A 26,712-nucleotide genomic window follows, 5' to 3' on the forward strand; every position below is an offset into this window, starting at 1 on the left:
CCGGGCCCCACATACCATGTGCCATTTATAATACTGTTATGGGTTGTGGATGAGGGACCTTTGGGCCACCTTAAGAACCAGGGCCCAGGTATGGCAGCTACCTCTGTACCCCCCATAGCTGTGCCGCTGTCATTGTAACATAGTATGATGAATGGCTTCATTATGTCCTTTCATATGTTCTTCTGCATTTCTGTTGTTTGGACACTACCGAGACACGCAGGACAATTTCATGCCGTCACTCATAGCAAATATTAAATTGAACGTCCATACGTCCATCGCTGTTGTTACAGGAGCTGTCACCTAATATATATATACCGGGTATATGTTTTTAATATATACTGATGTAAGGCATCCATTGAGCCTTCAGTGCCTCCAAAGGCCAATGGACAATTTAACCAGTTGGCCAGCATTCCCCCCCACTGTAAGGTATATAAGTGATCTTAGGTTGGAGAATATACTGTAACACTCTGGGGTCTCTCTCTCTCTTTCTCTCTCTCTCTCTTTCCTGCAGCCCTTAGGAACAGCACTTAGGAACAGGTAAAATTTCTGTGGGCCTTCTGTGTGTGTATATTGCAATATAAGTATAATAACATCACAGTAGACTGTATGTGAACCTTTAGATATTCTTGGTATAAGTCTGTGTTGGTATAGATATATATGTTGTTTACGCATGAGTTTGTATGTGTACATGTAATAGTGGTCAGCTACTGCATTAAAATATAACAGTTTACTGTAGAACTTTGGAAATAGACAGTACACGCCAGGGCCGTCTTACCCATTGGGCATGGTAGGCGGCTGCCCGGGGGCCCTTGCGTCCTAGGGGGCCCCTGCCCTGTGACATATTCTCTGGCCCTTTAACTGTGAGTGCTCCTGATGAGCGTTTGCAGCTGTGGGACTGTGCACAGCTCGCTCTTGTGGCCGGAAGCTGCATTCTGCTTCCGGTCACTAGAGGTCTCTCTCACCCCCTGCATTCCCGTGCGGAGCAGGAGAGTGACGTCACCAGCAGAGCCCTGAGAGGAAGGAGAAGCTGGAGGCCTGAAGCACAAAGCCTGAGTGAGTATGTGCTGATAGGAGGGGGGGAGGCTAGCTGGCAGGGAAGGTGTTAATCATGGGAGTGCTCTCTGCAGGGATGCAGACAGGGCCCTGGGTGAACTGGTAAACAGGGAGGGGGAGGGATCGGGGGTGTAACTCCTCTGAGTGTGTATATATATCTCCATTCAGTGTATACAGCAGTGTATTATATACTTATCCTCCTCCTGAATGTGTATATATATATCTCCATTCAGTGTATACAGCAGTGTATTATATACTTATCCTCCTCCTGAGTGTGTATATATATCTCCATTCAGTGTATACAGCAATGTATTATATACTTATCCTCCTCCTGAATGTGTATATATATCTCCATTCAGTGTATACAGCAGTGTATTATATACTTATCCTCCTCTGAGTGTATATATATCTCCATTCAGTGTATACAGCAGTGTATTATATACTTATCCTCCTCCTGAGTGTGTATATATATCTCCATTCAGTGTATACAACAGTGTATTATATACTTATCCTCCTCCTGAATGTGTATATATATCTCCATTCAGTGTATACAGCAGTGTATTATATACTTATCCTCCTCCTGAATGTGTATATATCGCTCCATTATTGTCTTCCTGTATACTGTATAATACAATATACAGGGAAACAACATGGCTTATATATAGAGAAGGGCAAAACAACATGTCTCATATATACAGACGGGCAACAACAACATATATAATAGTCATGTTGTTGCCCCTCTGTATATATGAGACATGTTGTTTTGCCCTTCTCTATATATGAACCATGTTGTTTCCCTGTATATTGTATTATACAGTATACACAGACTCCCTGTATTATACAGTATACAGGGAGAAAACATGGCGTATATGCAGAGGGACAGGAACATGTCTCATATATAGAGAGGGGCACCAATATATATTAATTAGGCTTTTACCCACCACCTGTATACCCCACATATACCTGTACCCCATATATATATATATATATATATATATATATATATATATATATATATTATAATATATGGTATGGTTGTACACATATATCACTATTATAGGCTATATAACCACCTACCTACTGCTCCACCTTTATACCTGTATCTATATGGTTGATAAATAGGTGGCAAGGTATATTGCCTATAATAGTGATATACTGTATGTGTGCAACATATATGACAATCACTATTATAGGCAATATACCTTACCAGATAAGGGGGTTTTGATGGCGGTGGCCGCTGGGGGGGGGGGGGCAATTCGCACCTCTGCCCAGGGGCCCATAATGCTGTTAAGACGGCCCTGGTACACGCTCTATAGCACAAATCTTGACACAGACTCAAGTGCTGACTTAGTGCTTTAGAAGTAGGTGAGAGCTTTGGTAGAAGTAGTAGTAGTGCTTCGTAGAAGTAGAGAGAAAAGGAGAGGAGTTTGGCAGAGGAGCACCAGTCCAGTGTAGATCCTGTACCTGCCGGAACTGTAGTGTAGATATAAGTAGATAAGTGATACTCTTACTCACGTTTAGACCTATGTCTGGCCACTTTCTGCCCCCTGGTATTGTAGAACCCATCCCAGGTGGGTAGCATGAGCCTCAGTCGTCAGTTATCTGGGTGTCGCAGACTTCCAAGGTTACCCGATTGTCTTGCACTGCGCAGTAGGATACGTAGACCTATTCGGGTAGCTTTGTCCTACTGGGGTCAATTCCTGTTACTTTCAGGAGATCTCCCTGCACGTTTCTGAGAAGTTCCTGGCGTGGGCTAGGGTAATGCTAAGTGGCTGCTCTCCCCTACGGTAGCTTAGCACTGCATTGTAAAAGTAATAGCTTGGGTAAAAGTAATCTCCCTCAAAGCTAGTCTTTCACACATCTGTCCTCTTGGACCTCCAACAACTAACTCTCTGACTTCCTTCCACACAGTGCTAACTCCTCCTACAGGGCTGTGTGTGTAAGAGAGAACAGACAGGATAGGACAGAGAAACAAGGCACCCAAGCATCACCAAATTAGGTACAAGTATCCTAGCAGCGCCAGATTCAACCGCAAGCATCCAAGCAGCAGCAAATTAGGTGCAAGCATCCGAGCAGCGCCAGATTCATCCACTAGCATCTAGGCAACTCAGCTATGAGCATCCATGCAGAACCAGAGTAATCTGCAAGCACAAGGCAAACTGGAAATTTAGATTCAGCCTGAGTTAAAACTGTAAGATGGAGCCACAGGAGTTACATCTGATTCCCCTCTCCGGAGTGTGGGGTTTGAGCTGTGTCACCCACTGTCGTCAGTACCTGTTGCTAGGCAACCCCAGCAATCTCTGAGGAGTTCCCTAATAATTAAATTGAGAGAACTCTAGTTTTGCTTCGATCTCACATACAGGGTGTAACTACCGGTATAACAGGCATAGAAGCTGGCATGTGGGGGTGTATGTAAGGTAGCATGTGGGGGTGTATGTGAGGTAGCATGTGGGAGTGTATGTGGGGTATGTGAGGTAGTATGTGGGGGTGTATATGGGGTATGTGAGGTAGTATGTGGGGGTGTATGTGGGGTATGTGAGGTAGCATGTGGGGGTGTATGTGAGGTAGAATGTGGGGGTGTATATGGAGTATGTGAGGTAGCATGTGGGGGTGTATGTGAGGTAGCATGTGGGGGTGTATGTGGGGTATGTGAGGTAGCATGTGGGGGTGTATGTGAGGTAGAATGTGGGGGTGTATATGGAGTATGTGAGGTAGCATGTGGGGGTGTATGTGAGGTAGCATGTGGGGGTGTATGTGGGGTATGTGAGGTAGCATGTGGGGGTGTATGTGAGGTAGCATGTGGGGTGTATGTGAGGTAGCATGTGGGGGTGTATGTGAGGTAGCATGTGGGGGTGTATGTGAGGTACAATGTAGGGGTGTATGTGGAGTATGTGAGGTAGCATGTGGGGGTATATGAGGTAGAATGTGGGGGTGTATATGGAGTATGTGAGGTAGCATGTGGGGGTGTATGTGAGGTAGCATGTGGGGGTGTATGTGGGGTATGTGAGGTAGCATGTGGGGGTGTATATGGAGTATGTGAGGTAGCATGTGGGGGTGTATGTGAGGTAGCATGTGGGGGTGTATGTGGGGTATGTGAGGTAGCATGTGGGGGTGTATGTGAGGTAGCATGTGGGGTGTATGTGAGGTAGCATGTGGGGGTGTATGTGAGGTAGAATGTAGGGGTGTATGTGGAGTATGTGAGGTAGCATGTGGGGGTGTATGAGGTAGAATGTGGGGGTGTATGTGGAGTATGTGAGATAGCATGTGGGGGTGTATGTGGGGTATGTGAGGTAGCATGTGGGGGTGTATGTGGGGTATGTGAGGTAGCATGTGGGGGTGTATGTGGGGTATGTGAGGTAGCATGTGGGGGTGTATGTGGGGTATGTGAGGTAGCATGTGGGGGTGTATGTGGGGTATGTGAGGTAGCATGTGGGGGTATAGCTTAACGGGAAACAGAGGTAGCTTCGCTTTGGCTGTCCAGGCATGATGTGAATTGTAGTTTTGCAACAGTTGGAGGGGCAAAGGTTCCCCATCCCTACTTTACTATAACAATTTTATCAATAGCACATGGTGGATGAGGGTCCTCTTACAGATTTTGCACTGAGAACCAAGAGCTTCAAGTTACACACCTGATACTATGAAACCAGGGGATCAGGGGGCCAATGTACCCCACAGCAACCATAAAGAGCAATATACATAAAGCTAGAAGGAGTAAGGAAATGATATACACATCATATAATTACAAATAATGTCAGTCCTTGTCCTGCACAACCAGCTGCTGGGTACAGTGACGGCCTCTTCCAGTTCTTGATACTGAGCCCATGATGCCTAGTTAGGCCTATCAGAGGAAAAGGCAATGGCAGGTCTTGCTATGTGACTCCTTTCTCTCTCCAGCGCTGTGACCCTTTAGTTTTGGATGCACTTAGTTTTGGCAATGAGAGAACATTGCAGCTGTGATGGACAGTTCCCCCGTTCTCTCTGATTCTGATCCAGTAGCAGGATTATTAACTCCTTGTGATCTGATTTACAGGAGCTACAGTGAGTGTATAAATGCATGGATTTTTGTTCACTTTTTTATTGTTTATTTTTTATTTAATTTTTTTTGCATTCATGTATTTTATATTATACTTTGATTACTTTCTATAGATAGTCTTTAAAATCCTATCAAATAATTATTTAGATGATAAATAATTATTTAGATTATAATCTAAAGGGTGGGAGGTCTATGTTCAGTTCTCATCTCTTGACCAGAGTAAGAAAAAACAATTACAAAGACTATCTCTGGAGGACCTCAAAATCCATTGATTCAAATGGACGCTGTGTAATGCTTCCTTTCCCCTTGGGTGGCGCTGCAGGGGAACTAAACACTTTGTAATGATCCAGAGATTGATCGTGATGCCCTGATCACCAAGCCGTGTAATAAGCTCTGTAAACCAGCGCTGATCTCGTATAATGTATTTATTTGTATAATCCATGACCTCCACTCTCGCCCACATTGGCCAGACATATAAAATGTCACCTGGTTTACAATGTAATTGAGACCTGATGAAGTGATCATGTGTTATCTCGAAACACGTTGGTTGTCTCCAATAAAGGCTTTGAATTGACTAGACTTTGTGAGAGGATATATCCACTCTCTGACATCACCAACCTTCACCACCTACCTCTTGCTCCCACTCTGTGACATCATCAGCCCTACCCCGGATTACCTTACCCCCTGGTTGTGCTCCGTGTCACCCGTCTACTCTCTTTCCGAGCGATACAATAAACCTGTCATTCTGTAATCACTCCCTACTGCGGTGGAGTGATAGCATTCAGTTTCACTGTAGACCATAAAACAATAAAATTGCGATCAATGCCAATAATGACCTGACATCATGTAAACACATCGGTCGTGTCATGTGACTCCAATATGGAGAGCGCTAACACTAGAGCTGCAGAGACGGACGCAGGCCAGGAGCAGGAGGGCAGCAGTAAAGTTTTACCTGTTTATTTGTTGAGGCTTCATGAAATTTTCTACTTCTCAGGAAAACCCTTTAAGGATGTCCTTATTCTAATATCAGCAACTTATAAAAGTGCGACAGTATGAGACAAGCTGCAAATTGAATTCACACATGTAAAATAGAATATCCACAGCCCTGTTATGTTCTGTGCAGATCATCTTCTACAAGGAGCATAGAAAGGTAGTCCCATAGCGCCATCAAGCTGTCCCTGGGGTGACTGAGGCATTGCAGTTTTAGTCGCTTTATGTATAACATATGATATATATATATATATATATGTACACACACTATGGGGGACATTTATGGAAAAGGGGCAGATTCACCCCTATTCCATGGCATACGCCAGCCATATTCCCTGCTCACTTGATGGGCAGGCAGAGGGGTTGTGGCAAGGCTGGAAAGAGGCTTTGCAATGCCTGCGCCAGGTGCATGCCTCTTTACTTAGAGGCGTGTGTGGTGCGGAAGGCTGAGAGTTCCCTGCTGACACCCGCGCTGCGAGATAGAGTTCATAGGCTTACTGCAACTTTGTTCCATCCGGATCAGTTTCTAGCTCTTTGGCTCTATAGCGCATATTGTCCTGCTCTGTGACTTCTCCTTGTCCATGGCGTGGGTTGAGATTATCCTTTGGCTAGTCTTTAACACTGCATAGTGCTTAGTGTAAGTACGTGTAAGAAGGTTGGTAACAGTGTGCTGTCTTGCGTCCTACCCATGCAGGGTACTGGCTTAGACTGATTACTCTTTCTGTCTCCAGTGTAACTTACTTCCTCTACAGCGTGTAGGGTGCGTTGTGATTCTGTAAACAGAGTGCAATAGAAGAACAGAGAGGAGAGGTGATAGGAAAGAAGAAAAAAGAAATTCTACTGGTCTATACACTCTGGTAACACATAAACACAATAACCCTTTGCGATCCTTCAGCTGTGCAGCTTCCACATACTAATACACAATACAGCGGCATCTAGTGGCCAACTCTTAATACTACTTTCATCATAATAAGACCACAAAAAGTACAGACTCTTGCGAAGGGTGTATGTAACGGTAACACCCATAGTGGGACACCACATGTGTACCAGGGGAAAAGAGGGCAGGGCTTTATTTAAAGGGGTTATCCAACGCTACAAAAACATGGCATATCTCCAGTTCAGGTGTTGTTTGCAAATAAGCTCCATTCACTTTAATGGAGCAGAGTAGCAAAACCTGCACCCAAACTGGAGACAAGAGTGGTGCTGTTTCTGGAAGAAAGTGACCATGTTTTTGTAGCCCTGGATAACCCCTTTAAGACTGGCATACTCATACGCCAGCCTTGATAAATGTCACCCTATGTGTAAAGAAAAAAGCAGCAAGCGTTCAATATGCCTGCAGCACCCCCACAGGACAAATGTGGCATTACATTACAGAATTATCACATGCTTTTTGCTCTGGTTATTTTTCGCGGACCCCACTTTACTGATGCAGAATGTCCTAATTCTGTATGTGAAAACAGCTTTCTAGACAACCCCTTTAAGTGACCAGCTTGTTATCTGCACCCACTACACTTTCCTATCCATAGTGAGAATTTCCTATTAGTCTTTAAATCCTGTGACCGAAAAAAATCCAATATAAGCTATAATCACACCTGACTCCGGCGCCGCGGTAGACATCACTGTCCTATATCTGCCACAACTGTTCTCTAACTAGAAACGGCAACAGAAAATTTCTTTAAGGGGGGGAACACTTTAAGATTTTTTATTTTTATCGCATTGCCTATTTCATGTGGAGCAGCGTTTTAGCCCTCCCGTCTCCCGTGCACCACACAAATGTTAATCTCTGAATACGTTTCTCCACTCTTTGCCAACATGACGTACAGTAGGAATTGCCCGGGGCCAAGGGCTCATCGACCTTATCTGTAGGAGTGTGCACCAGGCTGGATGGGGAGCTGCAGGCTGCGGGAGAAACACTGTAATACCATCTGCAGACTCAGATTAACTCAGCTGTAACTGAAAGCTTGAGCCCCTACCCCGAGCCCATACAGAGCACTGGGGGCCATCGAAAATTCTGACATAGGAACTTTGAGACGAGGGGAGGGGGGGAGATGTAAGAGAAGAAAATCTGAACATGACGTGACCTTTATATCGGGGCATAACACATCATCGGCTTGTACTGAAGGATGAAAAGCAAAGATTGTACACGATGATTATTACTTAACCCCGAAAGATCCAGCTGGAATATACAGTACGTAGCATTACAGGTAAACTAGAGACGTAGCTATATGGTCGGCCATTAAACTCCAGCCTGGGCCCTGAGGTCTCTATCTGCATTAGAAGACACCAGTATTATAAATGCCATATGGTAGATAGGGACCATGTTACAGATTCGCCAGCAGAGCCAAGGAGCTTCAAGTTATGTCAAGACAGATAGGGGGCACAGGATTTGTCACGCTCGCCATAAATACCATGTGGCACAATACTCTGCATTATTATATAGAGTTATAATCCTTCCAGTTCTCGTGTATTCTACTTATGCACCAGGAGGAGCAGGATGAGCACAGGAAAAGACACTAATTGCTCATGGCCAAATGGCAGGAAAAAAAAATTCCTGGGGAAATCTTGGCAACCCCCTATGTCTAATGGTGCGTTTACACAGAACGATTATCATGCGAATTCACGCGATAACGATCGAATTCGAACGACAATCGTACGTGTAAACGCAGCGAGCGAACAAACGACGAGCGAGAAATCGGTCATTTTGATCTTTCAACAACTTCTCAAATCGTCGTTGATCGTTCGCAAAGAATTTGCAGATCGTTCCGTGTGGACAGTCGTTCGCCGATTTAACCTATGTGTGAGAAAGGCTTAAAGCGATCGCAAAACGATTGCAAAACGAATTTCCGTACGATATATCGTACCGTCTAAACGCTGATCGTTGTGAACAAAAAAAACGTTACTCCGACATCGTTAATCGTACGATCGGGCCAATTATCTTTCCGTGTAAACGTAGCATAATGCAATGTTAGCATAGCAATAGGGTACAAACACACACAGCATATACGCAGCAGATACTCAGCAGATTTGATGCTGTGTTCAGTTATTTAGATCTAATCTGCTGCATATCTGCTGCGTATCGCAGCAGTAAATACGCAGCGTATATGCCGTGTGTGTTTGTACCCTTAGAGAGAGATGAACAAACTTGGAAGCACGCTCAGGTTTGTCCAATTTGATTACCAGTGGCTGAAGAAGCTGGATGTCATGGAAAACTTGGATACAACCCATGGCCTATAGCTGTATCCATGTGTTCCAGCCCTAGGGCTATGTGCAACTTCTTCAGTCGCCGGTAATCAATTGCCGCACACTCGAGTTTGGACAAACCTAAGGATAGTCAAGGTCCACACATGTGTACATGACGGGCATCAGGGGTGTCAAACTCAGGCCCTCCAGCTGTTGCAAAACTACAATTCCCATCATGCCTGGACAGCCAAAGCTTTAGCCGGGCTGCGGATGAGCAGGGGGCCGGGCTGCGGGCGCGCAATCGCAAAACGATTTTTCCGTACGATATATCTTACCGTCTAAACGCTGATCATTATGAAAAAAAAATTGTTACTCCGACATCGTTAATCGTACGATCGGGCCAATTATCGTTTCGTGTAAACGCAGCATTAGGGTCCATTTACACAGAAAGATTATCTGCCAAAGATTTGAAGCTCAAACCAGGAATGGATTTGAAAAAAGGAGAAATCTCAGGCTTTCCTTTATGACCTGATTTTTGTTTATAGTCTGTTCCTGGCTTTGGCTTCAAATCTTTGGCAGATAATCTGTCAGATAATCTTTCTGTGTAAATGGACCTGAAGAGTCAGGTATACCCATGAGATGTATTGGGTTCTCCACTGTTCTGCTATCGCCTCCCTGTGATTGACAGTGTCTCCATCAGATCAACAGGGTCCCTTATGATGCTCAGTATTCCTGCTAACAGGTTCCCTATACCGCCTAGCCCTGCAGCACAACTACCGCTGGTACACTCTACTTATTACCGTCATGTCATCTTCTGTCCACGTATCAGCCAGAGATGTAACTTATAGCTTCAGGGCTCCGATGCAGAATCTGTAACCGGGCCCCATGTCTACCATGTGCCATTTATAATACCGCTGTCGTCTTATGCTTCCTATTTATAGAGCCCAACTCTGCTTTTCCCTCATTCACTCATGAATGGACGTTCCCACAACGTCCTTTATTGATTTTGAGGCATCCGGCTTCCTGTGCAGGCACATCAGCTGTTGTAATATTAGTATCTGTTCACATAGACCTCCAGTCTCTGGTTCAGACCGGGCTTGAGGGACTCATGCTATCTGCCAGCGATCCTGACCTTGATTAACATTGCCTGCCGGTGACCTGAGCTCGAATCTGGCTGGGGAATAGCCCCAGATGACCCCATTCTTCCCATCCAAAATACTGAGTGATCATTAGGGTCCCTAGAGGAAGTACACAGCTCTGTATGCTCTGCTATAGCCACAGCCAAGCCATCTCAGAATTGCATCCCGCTCGCTGCGTTACATCCATTTATAATGTTTGACAATATTGAAGAACGGATCCAGGAGGTCCCTGTAGATTGCAGACAGAATGCGGCGTTGTTTACTGACCGTAATCGTATCTTATAAGGACTACATGAGATATTATAGTCTGTTTATTATCTGCCTTCCTGTAATTCATCACTTATTGGGCTTCTCTTCATTCTGGTCCTTCTATTCAATGAATAAAAGGAAAATGTTACAGTATAGACTGACACTGCGGCAGGGGAGAGATGGACCCTGATGACACTGCGGCAGGGGAGAGATGGACCCTGATGACACTGCGGCAGGGGAGAGATGGACCCTGATGACACTGCGGCAGAGGAGAGATGGACCCTGATGACACTGCGGCAGAGGAGAGATGGACCCTGATGACACTGCGGCAGAGGAGAGATGGACCCTGATGACACTGCGGCAGGGGAGAGATGGACCCTGATGACACTGCGGCAGGGGAGAGATGGACCCTGATGACACTGCGGCAGGGGAGAGATGGACCCTGATGACACTGCGGCAGAGGAGAGATGGACCCTGATGACACTGCGGCAGGGGAGAGATGGACCCTGATGACACTGTGGCAGGGGAGAGATGGACCCTGATGACACTGCGGCAGGGGAGAGATGGACCCTGATGACACTGCGACAGAGGAGAAATGGACCCTGAGGACACTGCGGCAGGGGAGAGATGGACCCTGATGACACTGCGGCAGAGGAGAGATGGACCCTGATGACACTGCGGCAGGGGAGAGATGGACCCTGATGACACTGTGGCAGGGGAGAGATGGACCCTGATGACACTGTGGCAGGGGAGAGATGGACCCTGATGACACTGTGGCAGGGGAGAGATGGACCCTGATGACACTGTGGCAGAGGAGAAATGGACCCTGATGACACTGCGGCAGAGGAGAGATGGACCCTGATGACACTGCGGCAGAGGAGAGATGGACCCTGATGACACTGTGGCAGAGGAGAGATGGACCCTGATGACACTGCGGCAGAGGAGAGATGGACCCTGATGACACTGCGGCAGGGGAGAGATGGACCCTGATGACACTGTGGCAGAGGAGATATGGACCCTGATGACACTGCGGCAGAGGAGAAATGGACCCTGATGACACTGTGGCAGGGGAGAGATGGACCCTGATGACACTGCGGCAGAGGAGAGATGGACCCTGATGACACTGCACCGATAGTAGCCATCTCTGTGTATGTTCATTCTCCAGGCTGATGGTAGATGGGGGTTACAGTATATTTGGAGAGGGAAACGACTGTCTGAGTTAAAGGGGTACTCCGGTAAAAATCTTTTTCTTTCAAGAAAATTATACAGATTTGTAATTTACATCTATTTAAAAATCTCAAGTCTTCCCATACCTATCAGCTGCTGTATGTCCTGCAGGAAGTGGTGTATTCTCTCCAGTCTGACACAGTGCTCTCTGCTGCCACCTCTGTCCATATCAGGAACTGTCCAGAGCAGTAGCAAATCCCCATAGAAAACCTCTCCTGCTCTAGGTAGCTTCACCCAAATAGGTAGATTTATACCCCCAGTAGGTGAATTCCCCCCAGTAGATAAGTAGGTAGGTAGATGTGTCCCCATCAGCAGTTAGTTGCTTTCCAATAGGTAGACAGATGCCCCCATATTTAGGTAGGTGCTCCCCAACAGGCAGCTTCCCCCAGTAGATATCTAGTACCCCAGTAAGAATATGCCCAGCAGTAGGTAGTTGCTCCCCTTTAGATGTCACTGCTGACAGCAGACGCACGCACAAAAAGTGACATCCTCCTCTGTGTGTCGGTGCCAGGGGTGGGCCACAGAGCTCCAGCAGACTATAGGCCCAATGCAACCTGCTGCCTACAGGGTGTATGAGGAAGCAAAGAGCTACAAGTGCAAGTGCCCCAGACTCCCACCAGTACTAGCGGTCGCCTGCAATTCCATGACCCCTAGATCAGGAAGTCAGTGGCAGTATAAGGTGTGGGGGCTCTCCACTGAATGCCCCCCAAACACCTTATACTGCCAGCAGCTGGTTGGGCCGACTTAAGTATAAAGTTTAAAGCTTGGCTCAATGAAAGGCCCCATATGGGGCCACAACATCACAACATCTCAGTGCATTGATATATCCAGATGCATCATGATCCCCTATAGATCAGTCCTTGTCAATTATCACGACTGATCGGCAATAAATTGCTAGTGTTCATTCTTCACTCTTCTTCTGTGGATAAACTCTCCATATCCCCCGAGTCCTTCATACAATAGATCCCGACTCTGTTTAATCCATCTAACCCCTAGCACACAGCTCAGCTTTCTCCTCTGGTGAGACTGGCACCTAATCACAACACCCTCTTGTTAGCAGACAGTGACCCGCTGGGCTGTAATCATCATAGACATGACGAACCTGCAGGGAAGTGAAGCACAAATCCTTTCTGACTTGTTTCTTCTCCTTTCTGTACATGGTGGCCTATTATTATAAAATACAGCTAGTGCCACCCCGCCATCAGTTACTTACCTTTACTTGTTGTTTCTCCAGGCCGGGCAATACCAGTCTATACTGTTCAATGCAGAATTCACTGTAGTTCAAGTCCTTTTCCCTAGTATTCCTTATGAGCCAAGCACAACAGAGGCAAAAGAGTTAAAGGGGCACTCTGCACAATTATTTCTATATTGTCTTCACCTACCAACGATTTCCTGCTGTGTCGGGCGCTGCTATCAGTAGGTTACACTCATTTATAGTGTTGCAGTGTAGTTACACAATTTCACAATTCATTCTTCATTTTCTTTAGCTTCACAAAGAAGACTCCACCCTTAAAGGGGAGTCCGACCTCCTGGACAAACCTCTCCAAAATGACATTGTGTTTTGAGACTCTTCAATGAGGCTCCACGGGCTCCTCTTTTGCATATTCATGTTTCCCAGGGGGCAATGCACCTAGGACTTCACTGCATTGGGAGCTTTTACTAGCAGCCGGCAGTGTTATCGTTTGGCTGGTCTCCCTGAGATCAGCGATCTGTTTCTCTTATGGCTCTACTAGGCATTGCTCCCACCTAGCCAGAATCCTGCTCTACACTGATGAGGGGCAACACCCTGAAACAGCTGTATGTGGATGGTTACCAAGCCTTGGTTTGTCGCTTGTCATTACATTGACTTATAGGGCCACTTAATATGGCGGTTTTGGTGGTTTCCTAACAGGAGCTGCCCCTTGGCTGGGTCCTTCCCGGAGGGATATCTGGCTAGCCCTGTGTTTTGAGACTCTTCAATGAGGCTCCACGGGCTCCTCTTTTGCATACAAAATAGCATTGCCGCTCTTCACACTGCATGGAGCACACACTATACATTGTATATAGGAGTGCTGGAGATACCCCAGTATGAGGATATTTTCTTTACTTCCATAGACAATGCATGGAGTACATGCCAACCCACTGCTCCAGGCAGCAGAGAGATTCGGGAGTACCATTCTGGAGATCATAGGAGGGCCCAGAGGATGGACCCTTACCTTTTCCTTTCCTAAAAAACTTATCATTCACAGTGCAAAAACTGCTCAAATCTTTCCCCAGAGGGTTAATATCAGCTTACATCTCACTTCAGGATTGGATTCACAGCTGGATTCACAGCTTACACTGCTCAGAACTGCTCTATAATGCCCTCCATGCTGCTGCTGCATGTGTGCTGTAGAGATATAGGCAAGTAGAATGTGAAAAGTTCCCTTTAAATAAAAAAAAGTTTTTCCTCTCTGCAGCCACCACCAGAGGGAGCTCCACACCTTAACGCTTGCGTGCCCATAAAATTACTTCCACGCCCTAAGGGCCTGACACACGCACACATTACTGACTGACACACACATTACTGACTGACACACGCAGACATTGTTGACACACATTACTGACTGACACACACACACACTTACTGACTGACACACACATTAGTGACTGACACACGAAGACATTGGTGATACGCACATTACTGACTGACACACACATTACTGACTGACACACAGCTAAGGGCCCTATTCCACCGGACGATTATCGTTTGCATAATCGTTAACGATTAACAATCTCAAACGACCGCTATTGCGAAAGACCTGAAAACGTTCACTCATTTCCATGGAACGATAATCGTTACTTATGATCGTAATTGCAATAGTTTTTCTTCACTATTTCTTCGCTATTTCTTCGCTATTGCGTTCGTATCTATTGCGAACCACTGAACGATGTCTTATTCAATGCAACGATTTGCTAACAAGCAACAATAAAAATAGGTCCAGATCAACGATTTCTCGTTCGGTCGTTAATCGTTAACTGCATTTCAAGATTTAGATTCAAACGATTGAACAAAAATCTGAACGATAATCGTCCGGTGGAATAGGGCCCTAAATCTTCTCCCTCTTCCTCTCTGCTGGGCCAATCTCCATACTGTAGTATTGAGGACCTGTGGGTCATGTGATCAGGTCCTTCATCCCTCTCTCTCTGCAGGAAGCTGACAGGTCCTGCTCTTTCTCTGTTTTCTAATGTTCACCGCTCGTCCTGTACTACAATGAGGGAGCTGAACATCAGAACACCGGGCCCCTCTCCCTCTCTGGGCCCCTAGAGGCATTGTGGGCCCTGGCACTTGCCTGGGTAAGCCCTGTGCTGTCGCTGGCCCTATTGCATACCTCCCAACTTTTGCAAAGAGCAAAGAGGGACATGTGCGCCGCGGTCCCCATAGCCACGCCTCCATAGCGACCCTCCATATCCACGCCCCATAACGACCCTCCATAGTCACGCCCACATAGCAACCCTCCATAGCCACTCCTCTACAGTCACCACATGCTGCTGACTGAATAGTGCCCTACACAGTATCCAATCCCCCCCAAAATGCCCTATATAGTATCTAATCCCCCAATAGTGCCACACATAGTATCCAACCCCCCACATAGTATCCAATGCCCCATATAGTGCCCCACATAGTAGCCAATGCCCCCATATAGTGCCCCACATAGTAGCCAATGCCCCATATAGTGCCCCACATAGTAGCCAATGCCCCCATATAGTGCCCCACATAGTAGCCAATGCCCCCATATAGTGCCCCACATAGTAGCCAATCTCCATATAGTGCCCCACATAGTAGCCAATGCCCCCATATAGTGCCCCACATAGTAGCCAATGCCCATATAGTGCCCCACATAGTAGCTAATCCCCCCATATAGTGCCCCACATAGTAGCCAATGCCCCCATATAGTGCCCCACATAGTAGCCAGTCTCCATATAGTGCCCCACATAGTAGCCAATGCCCCCATATAGTGCCCCACATAGTAGCCAATGCCCATATAGTGCCCCACATAGTAGCTAATCCCTCCATATAGTGCCCCACATAGTAGCCAATCCCCCATAGAGTGCCCCACATAGTAGCCAATGCCCCCATATAGTGGCCACATAGTAGCCAATGACCCCATATATGCCCCACATAGTATCCAATCCCCCATATAGTGCCCCACATAGTAGCCAATCCCCCTATATAGTGCCCTACATAGTAGCCAATGCCCCCATATATGCCCCACATAGTATCCAATGCCCCATATAGTGCCCCACATAGTAGCCAATGCGCCCATATAGTGCCCCACATAGTAGCCAATGCCCCATATAGTGCCCCACATAGTAGCCAATGCCCCCATATAGTGCCCCACATAGTAGCCAATCTCCATATAGTGCCCCACATAGCAGCCAATCCCCATATAGTCCCCCACATAGTAGCCAATCCCCTTATAGTGCCCCACATAGTAGCTAATCCCTCCATATAGTGCCCCACATAGTAGCCAATCCCCCATAGAGTGCCCCACATAGTAGCCAATGCCCCCATATAGTGCCCACATAGTAGCCAATGCCCCCATATAGTGCCCCACATAGTAGCCAATCCCCATATATATTGCCCCACATAGTAGCCAATCCCCCATATAGTGCCCCACATAGTAGCTTATGCCTCCATATAGTGCCCCACATATTATCCAATCCCCCATATAGTGCCCACGTAGTAGCCAATCCCCCCACATAGTAGCCAATGCCCTCATATAGTGCCCCACGTAGTAGCCAATCTCCATATAGTGCCCCACATAGTAGCCTATGCCCATATAGTGCCCACATAGTAGCCAATCCCCATATAGTGCCCCACATAGTAGCCAATCCCCATATAGTGCCCCACATAGTAGCCAATCCCCCACATAGCGCCCCACATAGTATCCAATCGCCGCATATAGTGCCCCACATAGTAGCCAATCCCCAACATAGCACCCCACATAGTATCCAATCCCCCCATATATGCCCCACATAGTAGCCAATCCCCATATAGTGCCCCCCATAGTAGCCAATCCCCCATATAGTGCCCTAAATAGTAGCCAATCCCCATATAGTGCCCCACATAGTAGCCTATGCCCATATAGTGCCCACATAGTAGCCAATCCCCATATAGTGCCCCACATAGTAGCCAATCCCCATATAGTGCCCCACATAGTAGCCAATCCCCCACATAGCGCCCCACATAATATCCAATCCCCGCATATAGTGCCCCACATAGTTTCCAATCCCCGCATATAGTGCCCCACATAGTAGCCAATCCCCCCATATAGTGCCCCACATAGTATCCAATCCCTGCATATAGCGCCCCACATAGTAGCCAATCTCCATATAGTGCCCCACATAGTAGCCAATGCCCCCATATAGTGCCCCACATAGTAGCCAATCTCCATATAGTGCCCACATAGTAGCCAATCCCTCCATATAGTGCCACATATAGTAGCCAGAGCCCCCAAATATGCCCCACATAGTAGCCAATGCCCCCATATAGTGCCCCACATAGTAGCCAATGCCCCCTTATAGTGCCCCACATAGTAGCCAATCCCCATATAGTGCCCCACATAGTAGCCTATGCCCCCATATAGTGCCCCACATAGTAGCCAATCCCCCATATAGTTCCCCACATAGTAGCCAATGCCCCCATATAGTGCCCCACATAGTAGCCAATACCCCCATATAGTGCCCCACATAGTAGCCAATCCCCATATAGTGCCCCACATAGTAGCCTATGCCCCCATATAGTGCCCCACATAGTAGCCAATCCCCCATATAGTGCCCCACATAGTAGCCAATGCCCCCATATAGTGCCCCACATAGTAGCCAATGCCCCATATATGCCCCACATAGTAGCCAATGCCCCCATATATGCCCTACATACTATCCAATCCCCCATATAGTGCCCCACATAGTAGCCAACCCCCCATTATATGTGGCCCCACCGAAAAAAACAATAAACCAGTAACTCACCTGTCCGCCGGTTCCAGCAGCTCCTCTCCCGGCAGAGCGCGCACTCCCGTCATCCTCCGGGGCAGGCAGCGGGGTATACAGACACTGACTGTGCCGGAAGTGACCTGCAGCCTCTATCATGAATTACTTCCGGCACAGTCAGTGACTCTGTACCCCGCTGCCGGCCCCGGAGGATGACAGGAGTGCGCACTCTGTCGGGAGAGGAGCTGCTGGGACCGGCGGACAGGTGAGTTACTGGTTTATTGTTTTTTTCGGTGGGGCCACATATAATGTGGGACACTGGGTGCCGTTCCGGGACCGCGGGACAGCACCCCGAAAACGGGACTGTCCCGCGGAATCCGGGAGAGTTGGGAGGTATGCCTATTGAACTCTATACTAGCCCCATCTGTAAGGGCTTATGTTTTAACAAAATGGAGGTGGACTGCAGTAACAGCAACGCACCCACATCCACCCCTCTTGTCCAACTCTCGTCCATGAGAGCTTACTTACTTATAATAAAAGAAATGTGGCTACTAAGAGAAGCCTCTGGCAAATAAAGGATGAAAAGGATTACTAAACACTCCTGCTAATTCCCCATGAAAAATCGTCCCCCCGATCGGTTGCTCAGTGATTTCTGAGCGATTGTCCCTGGGGGAATTGTCTACAACACAAAGCGGAAAATATCAGAAAATGATATGTAAATGTTTAGTCCATAAAAATCTGCATTCATGAATAAATAACGGGCCGACGCGGGAGCATCCGTCTATACGGTGTACAGGGAACGCTCCTCACCTGTGTATTATGCACGGAGGACGGAGGGCACGCTTAACATCTTCATGCTGAGTGCGTGGGCGGGTTTTTTGCAATGTGTTTTTGTGTTGTGGGAAAAAAAAAGTTCGCGGTGAAATTGGCTTTATATGTGAATGAGGGAAAACAAACAGATCTAAATCCCGGCTCCCCGTCACCTATGCTCGATATCGTGTTATACCGCAGCCTGATGACCGCCATGGCCAACCTGATTATACCGCCTACTGAATCCTAACCTGTAGCTCCAGCCTAGTTACAGTATACAGAATAGGTTAAAGGAAAAGTCCAGCCATTCTTAAAATTCATCAGGGGCAGGGGGGAATTTGATAACAAGAACAAACTTACCTCTCCCCGTGCCGGCAGTGAGTGGCAGGACTGGCCTCGGGACCTCCGCTGGGCTCCGTGACCCCCGGCACTGCATACGTCATGACCCGGCTGATCACCCAGTTAGTGACTGGGGCGGGATGCTGCTCCAGTCACTGATTGGCTGAGTGGCCAGTCTATCAGCTGGGATAGGCCTTTTCCCCCAAGTCGTGACGTCATCACAACTAAGGGGAAAATGCCTTCCGGCGGGGGTCCCGGGGACGGTCCCACCACTCACCACGGGCACAGGGAGAGGTAAGTGAGTACCTAATCCTGACGGATTTTAAATATGGTCGGACTTCTCTTCGGAGTTCTTAAGATATTTTGCATTCATTTTCTAATTCACCATTACATTTAGAGTTCAGCGGGTGGCAGAAAAACTGACGGCACCGTCCTCATAGACCCGTCCCTTATAACGTCCAATAATGTATTGTATTGTCATGATCTTGAGCAGTGGACAGAAGAGAAATGTATATAGAGAATCATAGCAGAAGAGGATGGTGTTATTGTGGTGGGCCCCGGATGATGTGGTAGCGGTGGGACAGCCGGTCACTTGTTAGATGAAAGTGTGACACCACTTCTTGAGGTGGATGACCGAGATACAGCCGGACCTTAAGGGTTTTGTCACGTGATGCCAGTGTCTGGTGGGCACATAGGTGTGATGGCACGTCTGCTTTTTGAGCATAAGGCCAGTTGTACGCTTCTCCCCTGTGGTCGGGGTCCTGTCAGGTTGCTGCAGGGTCCCTTGGGATTATGTCACAGGTGTCCAGAGTGGTGTAGTAACCCTCCCGAGTAGTGGTAGGACCCGTCACCCACAGATGGGGGAAATATCCCAAGGTTGCGGTGTATATGCTGTGCAGGTGGTAGTGAATAATCACAGACTCAGCTGATAACGGTGACTGGGTTTACTACTTGTAAATGTGCAGCAGGTAATACAATGAATCTTGATATACACTTGATACAGTTCCAATAAATACACGAACATAGAACCACCAGATCTGTGTGATAAGTGCTGAGTAGGATGTAGTAGAGTTGATAAGGTTGTACTGAGGTAGCGTAGTAGAGAGGAGAGTGTTGTGAGAGTCTCAACCCAAGTAGTAATGTGCTCTGCCGGGAGGTTGGAGTGCATAGAAGAATACTTGTAGAAGAAGAAGAAACAACCTGTGCCTGTGTATTGACCATTCCTATAGTCTTCACACCACCTTATCCCCACTAGCGTTGGCAGAACCGTACTAACGGGTGACACAGGCCCCAGACCCTGTTACCTGGGATGAGCTGCATGGTCAGAATTTTCCGAGTACACCCGCGCTGCAAGATGGACTTCATAGACATTTACTAACTTTGCTCCACCCGGATCAGTTCCTAGCTCTTTGTTTTTTTTCTGGATACTGTCCTGCACTCTAGTGACTCCTAGTCCTCGGCGTGGGTTGAGGTGATTTGTTGGCTAGTCCTCTCTTGAAGGGCTTAACAGTGCATCACACAGCGTGTTTGATGCTTCGAGAAAGAGGTTGGTAACAGGGCTCTGTTATTGGTCATGGATTTCTGATATGTATTTGGCAGTAACAAGCCATCCTTAAAGGAGTTATCCAGAAAAACATAGATGCTTAGCGCCACACCTGTCCTCAGGTTGTATGTGGTATTACAACATTCACTTCAGAGGAGCCATACTGCAATACCAGGCACAGGCCAAGGACAGGAGTGGCGCTGTTTCTGGAAGAAGACAGCCATGTTTTTCTAATCATGATCATCTTCGTTAGGCCCACAGGACAGGTAGTGAGATCAGGTGGTGATACAGGGTTGTCAGTCACCCACAGTGGTTGCCTCTGCTCATTAATGACTGATGATGTCAGGAGGTACAGCGGTGATGTCATTGAGGGGGTCAGCAGAGACATAGGCCCAGATTTATCAGAGGATGTAAAATAGAAACTGGTGTAACCATAGCAACCAATCACAGCAGTGGTAAAGTGAAAGCTGAGCTGTAATTGGTTGCAGTATACACCAGTTTCTATGTTTACACACTTTGATACCTTCCGGCAATGGTCTATAAGTCGGCACCAATGCCAGTGGGTCCCATGTAGGACACCAGTGTCTATGATATTGTCCGAAAGGCCCCTTTAAGGCCCCAGAACAGATGATGACATCGCAGGTGTTGTTGTATAGTGGGCAATGACAGCAAGCAGAGGTGTTGTCTCACGAAACATATTAGAAAGCTACGGAGCTTCTCAATATACACTAACATCATATCTACAAGAATAATCAAATAAAATAATCTAATACAATACATAATAATAAATAAAAAAAATAAAAATAATATTCCCAATGTAGAACCAGATAACTCTCTATATATTGCTGTATAGAAGCCAGTGGTCGGTGACTACCTTCTTCATTGTCTGGCAGGCTTTTCCCTAGACCGGACGGTTTTAACCTTTCCAATGAAGCAGACTGACAATATCCTCCTATACTTTTCCGCTTAAATATCTACTCAGTCAGAGCGAATCCGTCTTTTAGCGCACCTGGCCTGAAACATTGCTCAGAGTCTTATGTTCTGCTCAGGTTACATCAGGTTGGTTCAGGGACAGCGGCAGAACAGGCTGGAAGCAGAAATGAAGGAAATCCTAATGTGCCACCTAGTGGTGATGAGGAGGAAGGGCAGAAGAGGAAGAAGCAAAGGGAATCTGTGTACAGAAGACGCCTTATTTCAGGGACCTTATGTAGGTTTCAGGCTTCACTGGTATGGAGAGATCCTTTTTGTGCCATAGCCTATAGTTTTACTATTTGTGAAGATTGGATATTATTACTTTTTATTCCATTTTTGTGGGATATATGGTCTTTTAAAGGGATACTCCTACATTTTTTTTTCTTTTAAATCAACTGGTGTCAGAAATGTATATAAATTCGTAAATTACTTTTATTTAAAAATCTTATATATTCTGGTACTTATCAGCTGCTGTATGCTCTGCAGGAAGTGATGGATTCTTTTCAGTCGGAGGGTGGGTTCAGATTACGGAATCCGCATGGATAAATTCCGTCGGATTCCGTACCTGTTCACAGCTGCGCACCTCTCTCTCACACCATTCTATGCACTGATAGATTCCGCATTCCGCTAAAAGAATTGACATTTCAATTTTTTCAGCGGTAAGCAGAATCGGCCTGCCCATAGAATGGTGTCTATGGAGCCGGCGGAAAGGCGAGCGTCATAATTGTCAGAATTTATCCGCTTAGATTCCGTAGTCTGAACCCACCCTGACACACCCTGCTCTCTGCTGCCACATCTGCCCATCATAGGAACTGTTTTCACTGGAGTGCCCCTTTAAATGTTGCTGTTACATAGCCAGCACCTCAATCGCTCAATGATGGCTTTTACGGAGTTGAAAGTAGCTGTATATAGAGCGGGCTTAAGTCCCGAGCCCTCTCCATACCCCATTAACAGCCCTATGAGGAAAACAAACGACACGGGTCGTTAAGGGGTTAAAAGTTACAAAACAGTTTTTCTTTTAGATATTATATGTAAAAAGGTGAACATGACCTTTAAGAGAATCACCCCCTGCAGCTTCTATGATTGTGAGGTCCCCCCCATCTATTATCTGGGTGGTGATCATTGCACACATCAGGAAGATATAATATATTATATGTCATCACCCCACAAGAAATAGAAGCTGGAGGCGAGTGATTGGCTCCAAAGTCACCTCCAGATGGGACGTTTCCTGCCGGACCTTTGGGATCCATAACGGTGTCAGAGCCTTCCACATAAAAGTTCTTTCTGAGAATATGACGAACCTTGAGGCGAATGATGAATATATAGCAGCGGTACAGTACGTGAGTGCAATGTATACAGCAGAAGGTCAATTACAATCTGAAAATATAAAGGGTCTGTCCTTCTAATCACAGCGATCAAAGCCTACAGACCTACAGCAAGTGCTCAATCTCACTACAGCGCCATCACAGGGGAAACGGAGCATTACATGTAACATAAAGTAGTATCTATATATTGCATGGACAGGTCCTCCAGCATAAAGGTAGCCATTCTGCTCTATACCCCTCTGGGGGATTTGAAAATAGGTTTTTCCATTTTATTATTTCTATTATAAATGAATCCTTAAAGGGGTTATCCAGTGTTAGAAAAATATGTCTACTTTTTTCCAGAGACAGCACCACTCTAGTCTGCAGTTTCAGTGCAGGTTTTGTAACTCAGTTCCATTAAAGTAAATCGAAGTTATTTGCAAACTATACCTGAACTGGAGACAAGAGTAGTGCTGTCTCTGGAAGAAAGTAGCCATGTTTTTCTAACACTGGATAACCCCTTTAAATGTTGCCATTTTCATTCTGGCCACTAATGCAGTGACCCGAGATGCTGGAATAGATGTTGGGCCTGCTGGTGGGTTTGGTGTTTTGGAGGCTACTTGTGACTGGACCTTGGTTTGGACTAAGGTGAGGTGCAAGGTGTTGGTGCAAGTGCGGCGGCAGAGATGACAGAGTCCCACTTTAAACAACTTGTATACTTTACTTAAAGAAGAGCAAAAATGAAACTTTAAAAAGGTCACAAACAGTGTTCAGGTGCAAAAATAGTCAATAACAATACTTCAACAGATACTGTAACAATAACTGGAGATAGAGACCGGATAAGAGGGCCCTTGCCAAGTGTACTATGTACTCTGCTAGAATGTGATGTAGTGTTGAGAAATGTTCTAAAGAATATCCTTGTACTCATTTATGGAGTCTAGTTATCTCACCTAACCACCTTCTGCCCCACAGTGTCAGGTGACCCGTCCTATTGGGGTGGTACGAGTCCTAGGTCTCAGCTCTGGTTGGAGCTGGTTTGTAGTGTCCTTCCTACAAAGCTGAGCGTCTGGAAAGAACGACTAAACTTGCACTATGCTCTTGTTAGGATTGGGATGGGAAGACACAAGGACAGGTGAGCCCTGAAGCTGGCACCCGCCCCGCTGTCCCTACCTACTTGCCTCAGATGCTCTAAATAGCAACGGACAACTGGACGGCAGTCCCTGATCTCACTTAAGTGCAACACTGAACAAAAACAATACACAACACAATGAAGGGAGAGTCAGAAGTCCAAATCAAAAACCAATCGAGCAGCGAAGTATAAAATCGTGTCCAAAGGGTCAATAGCAGAGGTCAGGTAACCAGGAATCAAACAGAGACAAAACGATAGGTCAAGATATGGTCCGTTTACACAAAGCGATAAGTAGCCCAATCGATCGCTTAAAGATTTTGAAGCAACGATTTGGTTTTTATAACAATCAGCGTTTAGATGAATAAACCGTTAGAAAAATTGTTAGAAAAATCGTTATTACGATCGTTTTTAAGATCACTTAAAGCCCATCTTACACATAGGGTGAATCTGTGAAAGACTGTTTACACGAAGCGATCTGCGAATTTTTAGCGAATGACCAACGACGATGTTGAAAGATCACGATGAATGATTTCTCGCTCGTCGCTTGATCGTTCACTGTGTTTACACGACCCGATTATAGTTTATATGCGAAAATTCAAACGCAAAAATTCAAATAAAAAAGCGAAAATTCAAACGATAATCGTTCCGTGTAAACGCAGCATAACTCTAGGATGAACTAGGCACTATCGCAGGCAAGAAAAATGAGACAAGTGAGAATACTGATGGAGCCTGGAGTCCCAGACGTGATTGGGGCTGAGGCTCCAGGTCCTGAACAGCACCCGTCTGTATAGGAATGGGTGATGCCTGACTGTATGAGGGGGTCCCTCCATGCGCTCCCTAGCTGGGATCGTATGGGCCACCAGGAAGGGGTTAACAGCTCCCTTAATGTTCCACCTCCTTCCCCCCCCTCCTCTTCTGGATAACTGGGTTGTGAGGGGCCAATACCTAATAGCCCTGGGTTTTTGGGCCAATCAGAGTGGGTATGCGGGCAGATCTGCCCTCCCCCTATATAACACCTAGCCGGCCCGCGCTTTTTCACTGACCTGCCTTCTCTGGAGCGGTTTGAGAAGCGGTCTGAGTCCATGACATCGGCCGATGAGGATCTGCGTGCTGCGCTTCAGGCGCGTGCCGCCTCGGAGGGTGAGGGCTGGCTCAGCCGTTTCCTGGCTGTCCGCGAGGCGATCCCGTGCTCCCGTGCGCCTGAGTCCCAGCCCCCAGCTTCTGGTTTCCGGCGGGTCACGTGGCAGGCAGAGGAGAGGAGTCTCGGCGGCGTCTTCCCCCGCGGCTCTGTCGGCGTCCCAACAGCGTGCCGAAACGGATCCCCGGCCGTCGGTTTCCCAAGCCCCTGGTTCGCAGCAGGAAGGGGCCGCCTCTGGAGGTTTGTCACCCACGGCAGTTCACAGCCTGGTGCCGTATGAGGCCCCAGGTTCTGCCATAGCCTCAGCCACTATCTTAGAGCGGGGGGCTGCTTCTTTTCTACAGCCCATCAGGCCCGTTTTATTTAGTACCCCAGCTGCGGTGCCAGTCAGGCTTCCCTGGTATAGAATGGGGAGCCAGGCCAGTATTTCTTCAGGGGAAGCCCCCCTCCCGTCGGCCCAGCCCACACAAATTGAGGAAGCATCCAGAATACCCCAGGTGGAGGTAGCACCCCCTCCATCATCTGTTGCAGGACCCGCACCGCAGGGTATTACTGGGCAGCCCTTAGGGCAAACATTTCCTGCTGGCATTCATAATGAGACAGGACCCTGCTGCGCTGTTCCCCCGGCAGGGGTAGCATTGCCGTGCGCTAGCACGTCCCGCCATCGCTCCCGCTCCCGCCGCCCCAGACGCAGCCGCAGTAGATCTGGATCATCGTCTGCATCCCAGGATTACCGGCGCCACAGTCGCCGCAGATCAGCTGGTACTTACCATCGCCGCTCCAGTCGTCGATCCAGGGTGTCCGGTAGTTCTAGACGTTCTAGATCCTCCCGCTGGCGTTCCCCGTCTTCTTCGGAGGTTTCCAGCGCCTCTGAAACGTCTGTCCGGCCCCCGAGGGATCACCGTGGACGCAGGGCGCCTTCTCCCCCTAGGTTCCCAGTTTTGCCTGCAACGTTTCCGGTGGAAGCTCCGATTCCTGATACGACTCTCCGGTCGGTACCTCAGCGGTCTCCTCAGGTGGTTCCAAACACGTCAGGAAGCGGTGAGTTTAATTTCACGGGGGCCTGGGGTAGCGGTGGTTCCAAGGAATCCGATGTGGTGTCAGTTTTGCAGTCTATATTGGGTAGGTTGCCAGCGGCAGCGCTAGTCCCCCCCTCGGGGTCATCAGTAATTAAGGCCCCCCCTCCTCTGGCGGGTTTACACAAGGATTCCTTCTTCTGTGGAATCAGCCCACTGGGTACGCACCTTGATGTTGAAACAAGGGAAAAAATTTGGAGCAATCAGTATGTTGATATATGGTCCTTGGTGTCCGTAGATCAACATACTGTTGACAAGGAGAGGCGTCCTTATACGGACAGTAACGTTAAATTTACGGACAAGCCTCGGGTTGCCAAGACCTTGAACAATTGGGTTCAGGCGTTCTCAGTCCTTGGTTGTGTTATGGGTCAAAAACACCCGGAGCGTTGCTCCGAGCTTTTTGTGTATTTTGATAGCATATACAACGCATACAAGTCTCATGGAGGCTCCGCCTGGTGGCGGTATGATGAGGACTTCCGGAGGCGTCTGGCTCTCCAGCCGGACATCGGTTGGGGAGTCAGGGCCACGGATGTCTGGCTGAGGTTAATGATGACACCCAGAACGGCTCCCTTTCATGG

The 26,712-nt window shown here is 47.3% G+C and overlaps 1 long non-coding RNA gene across 1 annotated transcript in view; it reads left to right on the top strand.

The window, feature by feature from the left end:
• Positions 1 to 982: 982 nt before the first annotated feature.
• The window catches only part of LOC138766125 (uncharacterized), a 40,249-nt gene continuing 14,519 nt past the window's right edge, over positions 983 to 26,712 (top strand). Inside the window, exon 1 of the long non-coding RNA XR_011358679.1 lies at positions 983 to 1,053. This is a non-coding gene — a long non-coding RNA (uncharacterized lncRNA). The remainder of the gene's footprint in view (positions 1,054 to 26,712) is intronic.

Source organism: Dendropsophus ebraccatus, chromosome 10 (genome assembly GCF_027789765.1).
Source record: "Dendropsophus ebraccatus isolate aDenEbr1 chromosome 10, aDenEbr1.pat, whole genome shotgun sequence".
Taxonomy (NCBI): Eukaryota; Metazoa; Chordata; class Amphibia; order Anura; family Hylidae; genus Dendropsophus; species Dendropsophus ebraccatus.